Genomic DNA, 7,804 nt, shown 5'->3' on the forward strand with positions numbered 1-7,804 from the left:
AGGTGATTCAGTTGCGAGATGATATAAGTGTTAATAAAACTAATAACTAATACTGGTACACGGTGTTTTTGGACTTTTTTTAGTACCGGTGTTTTTGGACTTTTTTTAGTACGGGTGTTTTTGGACTTGAGCACACATGTAGCACATTGTGCTCGCTGTCTGGGCGGTTCAGCATGTCTTAGGGATTCGGTGCATTAAATTTCCGTGTCAGGCTGTTGTTCATTAGTAAAAGAGGAAATCCGCAAATACGGTAGAGGTGTATGGTGTATATGTGGGACAAGTCCTGTGAGGAGAGGTGAGCGCCGTAATCGGAAGAAAAAAAATAAGAGCCGTGGCTCATGACGCCAGTCCCGTCCTGATCCCTAGACCAGGAAACAGATTAGAGGTGAGGTGTTCCCGGTGGCGAAAAGCAGCCAGAGGTGAGATGCGGAACGATGGAAGCAGCCGGCGGCAGGGGCGAACCAGTGGGGAAATCGGTCGTCTGACGACGTGAGGACAACTAGCCGCGACGCGCTGACAGGACCAGAGTATAGACTGTCACCGAAATTCAGAAAACAGAGGAAAATCACTCAATTTGGTGGGGAATTTGTGGATCAATTGCGGATGGATCTGAGCCACAAAACTAGGGTTCGCCAGCCGGAACACGATGGCTTTAAGGGCCAAGCCCAATTACATCCAAAATGCCCTCTCCACAAGCCGGATGAGGGTTTAAAAAGGCTTGAGCAGTTGAAAAGTGAGACAGCAACATGTTCAGCTAGCTACAAAGTTGCGGTAAATTCAAAAGTAAGGTTACATCCACCAGAGTCGTTCATCTAGAGATCTACGGTTGATGACGGGCGACTTGAGCGCGAATCGTTACGCCCTCCAGCTGCCGTAGGATCGTCGATCGGCGGTTGAGGTGCGCTTGGACACACGAAACGGTACTGTTATGATTCTAACCGTTGTCGAGAAGCTTCTATCCTGACAATTCCCCCTGTTGAGAGCAGACTTGCCCTCAAGGCTGGAAACCCGAAAAAACTTTCTGGATAAAAGCGGCGTCTTCGCAAGTAGCTTTGTTGGCAATTGGTCCATTTGACCAGCCATTGTACCACCGATATGCTTATATCTCCTTGAACTTTGGGTATCGGTTTTCATTGCATAACAGCTTCAGGTTGGATGAGAATATGACCCTCTTCATCCAAAAGTGGTAGTTTTGGGTTGGGTACTGCATCAAAACCAAGGTGTTTCTTGAGTTGACTGATGTGGATGGTGGGGTGCAGTTTACACTCAGGAGGAAGAAGTAGCTTGTATGCCACTGATCCAATCTTCTCCAGAACCTTGAAATGACCATAGTATTTTGAGTTTAGTTTCAAGTGCATGTGGATGCTTAGGCTGGTGTGTCTGTATGGCTGCAACTTGGCATAAACCATATCACCAACTTCTAGCTGTTTATCAGATCTTTTTCTGTCAGCAAAGTATTTCATCCTCTCTTGGGCCTTCAACAAGTTCTCTTTTGATCTACTGAGCAATTTCATCTCTGTCCAGTTTAGCTTGTGTGTCATCACCTTTAGGTGGAGGCAGCATGCGCTCAGTCATGAAAGGAGCTGGTTTGGCATACAGTGCCCGGCAGGGTGTCATGTTGAGGGAGGTGTGGAAGCTGGTGTTATACCACCACTCAGCCATTGACATCCGCTTATGCCACTTCCTTGAATGTGCAAAAGCCATGCATCTCAGATAATTTTCAAGGCATTGATTCACACATTCTGTTTGGTCGTCAGTGTGAGGATGATAGGAGGTACTAAGGTGTAGTTTCACTCCCATTTTCGTGAAAAACTTCTGCCACAACCGACTTGTAAAAATCCTGTCTCTGTCAGTCACAATGACAGTAGAAAGTCCATGCAGTTTGAAGATGTTGTCAGTGAAGGCCTGTGCTACTACCCTCACAGTGATTGGGTGTTTGAGGGCAATAAAATGGGCATACTTAGTGAACCTATCAACCACCACTAGTATGAGATCTTTGTTTTCATACACAGGCAGTCCTTTCACAAAATCCATGGATATATGTGTCCAAGCAAAATTAGGAACAAGGAGAGGTTGTAATAGCCCAGGAGAAGGAGAGTGATGAGCTTTGTTGATTTGACACACAGGGCATTGCTTCACAAAGGATTTCACTGTTGCCTCATGCCAGGCCAGGTAAAAAGGATTTTCAGTCTATGGTTAGTAGCTCTCTCTCTCCTGAGTGTCCTCCCAATTCTAAAGTGTGAAAGGCTTGTAACAGAGATGCCCTCAATTCAGTGTTGTCTCCAATTAGTATTTTCCCTTTATACCTTAGCACCCCACTGGTTAGAGTGTAGGGGGTGTCCTTAGGAGCAATAGCTAGTTCAGCCAGCAGTTCAAAATTCTTTTTGTCATTGTTGTAACTTTTTACAACTTCTTTAATCCAAACTAGTACTGCAGCAGTACTGGACAAGGTTTGCAGAGCATATTTGACTCTTGACAATGCATCTGCTACTTTGTTTTCTTTTCCTTTCTTATATTCCACTGTGAATTTTGTAGCCTAAGAGTTTAATAAGCAGTTTGTGCTGAATACCTTCAGTAAGCTTCTTCTTTTGGATATGTTTAAGGCTCTGCTGATCAGTTGTTATTCTGATGGAGGAAGAGGCAAAGTAATGTTTCCATTGTTTAAGTGCTTCAATGATGGCCAGAGCTTCCTTGTCATAAGTGAACCGCCCTGATGCTTGTGGGCCCAAATATTTGCTTAGGAAAGCTATGGGTTGCCCTTTTGCATTAATACTGCTCCAATCCCATAACCAGAGGCATCTGCTTCCACGACAAAAGGAAAGGAGTAGTTAGGTAGTGCTAGGACTGGGGCTTGTGTTGTACTTGTTTTGAGAGTTTGGAAAGCCTGAGTTTGTTGACCAGACCAAGTAAAAGCATCTTTCTTCAATGCATCAAACAGAGGTCTATAGATAATTCCAAAACTCTTAATGAACCTTTTGTAGTATCCTGCCAGGCCCAAAAAACTCCTGAGCTGAGTTACATTTTCTGGTGTGGGTCATTGGGTGATTGCCTCAATTTTAGTAGGATCTGCGGAAACTCCTTCAGCAGAAATGGCAAAGCCCAAATATTCCACTTTCTGTTGTGCAAAAGTGCATTTGGACATTTAAAAGGCAAAAGAGGCTAGACAACTCGCTCACAAGGAGCTCCCCTGATTTCAACTTTCGTTGGTCGTTCGATCAGGGTCAACACGGTCTTTTTTTCACTGCTGATCGTTGGATCTGACTGGAAAACGTGCGTTGCCGTTTTGACTGTGCGGTGAAACCTGGACGGGGATGACCTGTGGGGTCGGGCAAAAGCGGATTGGCTGGGTGAAAGTTTTGTGGGTGCGCGAGCGGCCTCTCCTGCCGCGCCGCGTGCGCGCATCATGGGCACTGCCCAGTTTCTGGTTCGCTCACCTCTGGTTCGCCTGTTGGTGCGGCTGTAAATGAGCCTGCTTGCTATTTGGTCCCACATGTCGATCTGATGGCTGTAAGGCTGGTCACAATGGAGAGGAACTTAGGAGTAACATCACACACTCCAATACAATTTTGCTTATATGGCACATATTTAATAAAGAGAGAGGTGCTTGTGGTAACTAGCTAAGTTACCGGAACATCACACACTCCAAGAAACAATGAGTCTATAACCTAATAAATACATCGTTGCATGACACTACATAGATGTTCCTACCCACTATGAACGTAGTAACATAGTCTAGAAAAGTGTGTAAGTTAGCTTATGTTCTTGCCCATTGTGACCAGCGTAACTTTTTCAGACCTCTCGCAATGCATTGGTGCTAAAGTGGGGTGCTAAGTGCATTAAAATGCTTAGCAACTAATGTCCCCAATGCATTGGTGCTTAGGTTTTGTAGCTAAGCCTCCTCTATTTAATTGTTTAGCAATAAATCTCCTTCATGTATTGGTTGGTAGTCTTTTTGCCTAGGTCCACGTGCTTAGCATTGGTTCTTATTGGGGTCACCATAATACTCTCTCTCCTTTTTAAATGCTTTGCCACATCATATTTCTGCCTATGTGACATCTTTAGCACCTGTACACCGTGAAACACTGGGAATGTGCGCCTTGCCTCCTCCGTCGCGTCGCATTCCCGGGTCAAACGCGCCCGGGGCCCACTCCTCGCGCGCTGCCCGCGTCATGCGGTACGGGGACCAGTTGCGCAGGATAGACCGATGCGTATGCACCCACGTATGTTCTATAGCGATGACGGGTGGGCCGGCGCTGCTCCTGGTCCCGTTCGTCGGTGGCACTGGCTGCGTGCGCGTCTCGTTCCTGTCGGGATTCACCAATCCCATCCGCCCGCGCACCGCGCCCATCCTCCGAAACGTGAGGGTTCCGCCAACTCTCCGCATCGTCTCCTCCCTGCTCCCTCCTCTCCCACGTCGCTGCCCTCAAGCCCGCGCCCCTCCACCTCATCTCCTCTCCGCTCCCTCCTCTCCAACGCCGCCGCCTTTGATGCGCCGTTAGGGACGCCGTCGACACTACGTAGCGGTGGAGCTCAGTCCACTCCTAACCCTATTCGCTCGATTGACAAGACCAGGGCGACAGATTGGATCTAGGGCGCCCGCATGGCCTCGCCGCCGCCGCCGGCTGGATTCGCTAGCCGCCGCTTGGAGTCACCCTGGCTGCCGCCTCGAGTCACATCCGTCGCCGCCGCGAATCAGCTCCACCGTTGCGGTCAGGAATCCCGTCCAGGCAAGGTAACTTCCTCCGAGTCCCTGCTCTCCCTGGTCCTCCTGCCCTGCTTGATGCGTGCGTGCGTGCGTGTGTGTGTGTGTGTTGTGTGCGTTTAGCCATCCGCCTTCCTTCCGATCTTCAGATCTCCATATTTGGTGAATGCGGTGTCTTGGTTTCGTTGGATTACTATTTGTATTTCGGGATTAGCTACGAATTGATGTTTTTAGTTCGAGTGTGGATGCTCGGCAATAGTGTTTTAGGTCTTTTTGTATAACAGAGTGATTAACTCGGTCTATTTCTGGAGAAAATTCCTAGGAATTTGATTGACGGAGGCATCACTATCTGGCGCTGGATTATACATCACGTTCTGCACTCGCTCCGCAGATGGGAGGAAACAGTGTAAGATCAGAAGTTTACTGTGTTCTGTTGCTTTGCACTGAATCTATCGATTGGTGACTAATGGTGTTCTAAATTTGTTAGGACGACAAGGCAGTTGTTATGCAGATAATGATGTTTTTGACTGGAATCAACACCCTTCTACAGAGTTTCTTTGGTACACGATTGCCTGCGGTGATTGGTGGATCATACACCTTTGTTCTACCTACCATTTCGATCATACTTGCGGGACACTACACCAACGAACCAGATCTACACACTATATGTTGAAAAGAAGGTAATTCTACTTGCCTCCCAGTAATCTTTTCCTACATGTAAACTGATGAATCGCCTGGATTTTGTTTTTGAAGGAATTCCTCAAAATCATGCGTGGAACACAAGGTGCTTTGATCGTTCCTTCTGTACTTGGTGATCTTCTTTGCCATTTAATAGCTTCTTTGTGTTTCTATAGGATACCCCCATGCTATATGACAACCATAGTGAGCATGTCAAAAGTTTAACATGCTTATTATAATTCTCTTCTCTGTAAATTATTATATGAAGTTTCTGCTTTACTTGGTTAACTCTTCTGAAGCTCACATGCTTTGCCTAAAGCTTGGTGCTGACACTCATAAATCCATTGTAGGCTCACTATATAAGATAATGAATCTGTGTTCTATAGACTATCGTGGTAAAGATGTTTTTGTCAGGTTATTCATTCCCATACATTGAACCTATGTTTCTAACTTCTGCCCATGATAAAGAAAATGGGGTTTAGCGCTTTTAATCAGCATCTATTTAAACCAACAAAAGATCTATAGTTCCACCAACATACCATTTTTTGCTGGTACTCATATATATATTATAATATGCTGCTTCCATATTGTTTTCTCCCAGGTATCGCAAGGCATTCAGGTTCTCTTTATAGCTTTCCTACACAGGAACATATTGCAAAATTAAGATACATAACATTGTTCCTGACTTATGAAAGACGGTCGTTCTACCTACAGGTCTGCCTTATATCTACAGGTATATCCATGCATTCTTTATTCTTTTTTTGCAGTGACCTACTGATCTTCGTGATTTAGTTTAGTGCTAGAGTTAGCAAAATCTACTGATCTTATGTCTTTGTCATGTTCCCCTTGTTTGGGTGGTCTACCTTTGGCTATGAATGTACGTATATTATTGTCATGTTCCCCTTATCCCTGCATCACTGAACAATGCTGGCAAACTAATGTCCCTTTGCCCTATGTAATGGTGTTACAGACTGCCATTTGTTTTGTCGAGCTTACTAACTGATTTTTTTTACATTATCATGAATATGCTTTAGGCATGCCTCTTCTCTGTTTCGGTGAAACAAGGTTTAGGGAACTCTTTTTAAAGACATGTGTATACACTATACAGAACACATGTTTCATCGTCTTCGCTTTTTTTCATGAGTTGTTGAAAAGATCTTATGAAGCTTGATTGATAATGTTTCAACTCAGATGAAGTGGTCTGTATGATAAGCTTTTGTAGATCCTGGGGATCGTTATACCTTCTGTACAATTCTCTGTTCTGGATTCAAATAGTTTGGGAGTGTTGCATGCCTTTGTATTGTGTTCATAAACCTTGCTAAGTTTCTCCATGTCCAGTCTTTTCTTCTAAGAAAAAACTCTTTTGTTGCATCCACATTAACCATATGTATTTCCATTTTCATTTTTGAATTGTAAACTGTAGCTGCTTAAAACTTTGGTATAAAATAAAGCCCTTATTGGTAAATGAGACACGTTATTAGCAATGTTTCACATTTTCTTACTTGCAATACCATGCTTGCCTGTTCAGGTCTTCCAAGACCTAAATCATGAAATCCAGCACATACAACACCTTTTTTTAAACTTCGGTTACCCTGACACAAGCCTCCGTTCAATTTTCTTATACGGAGGGGTTAGAAATAGTTACCTTACGTGCTTGCTTTCAAAACTACATCTACTGATAAATGTTTTTTTTTCAAACCACACTGGGTATCATGGATGGATGAGGTTGTGGCAGTAGTTCGTGGGTGCAGTATCTATCTTGATAAAGCGATCGATCATGGCGCATTGGAGGCAGAACAAGAGAAAAGCTTTGGGCGTCTGTGGTGTTGAACATTCAGTGTTTATGTGCTTTGTACATGCACGACCAGTTCAGTAACTAGATGGTCTTTTCTACTTTACTGGTGCTGCTACTTTTTCACATGCTAGCTTATTTGAAAAGCGCCAACAATGTGTGCCACATGTAAACAGTCCATGTTGAAAGAATAGAAGCAGAAGTGTGGAGATGATGTAATTGGTCAGTCAGGAAATTCAGTCTCAATGAGCTCAACTAACGACATGTGTGAGTTGAGCCTGAGGTCATTTTCAAAGTAACAGAAGTATTTTACTTTCCTTTTCATGTCAGTGGTTGATGCTACTTACATGTTGTATCAGGTTATCAAAGGGCAGCAATCATATACATTTTATAAACAAATAAAACACTTTTATGAAGCATGTAGTAGACAAATAGTGCTACTGATAAATGATTTTTTTTCAAAGCACAAATGGTGTTTAGTGGGTCTCTGTGTCAGTTTGCGAAATGGGAGATTACAAAAAAATACACATATTTTCAACATGGCATGGTCTTTAATGAGATTCTATACTCTACCAAATTAAAATCTATAGGTACATGTCATTGTAGACAACAAACCTCCATTATTTCTTTAT

At 44.0% G+C, this 7,804-nt stretch overlaps 1 long non-coding RNA gene across 2 annotated transcripts; it reads left to right on the forward strand.

Annotated features, from left to right (window-relative positions):
• The first annotated feature begins 4,354 nt into the window (after window positions 1–4,354).
• LOC123102917 (uncharacterized) lies at window positions 4,355–7,496 on the forward strand. Of its 2 annotated transcripts, none has more exons than XR_006449473.1 (5): window positions 4,355–4,732; window positions 5,025–5,108; window positions 5,190–5,382; window positions 5,456–5,513; window positions 5,982–7,496. It is a non-coding gene; the product is annotated as an uncharacterized lncRNA (long non-coding RNA). The 2 variants fall into 2 exon arrangements; XR_006449474.1 differs by having other exon boundaries at window positions 5,456–5,486.
• The last annotated feature ends 308 nt before the right edge of the window (window positions 7,497–7,804 follow it).

This window comes from Triticum aestivum, chromosome 5A, assembly GCF_018294505.1.
Source record: "Triticum aestivum cultivar Chinese Spring chromosome 5A, IWGSC CS RefSeq v2.1, whole genome shotgun sequence".
In the NCBI taxonomy this organism is placed as follows: Eukaryota; Viridiplantae; Streptophyta; class Magnoliopsida; order Poales; family Poaceae; genus Triticum; species Triticum aestivum.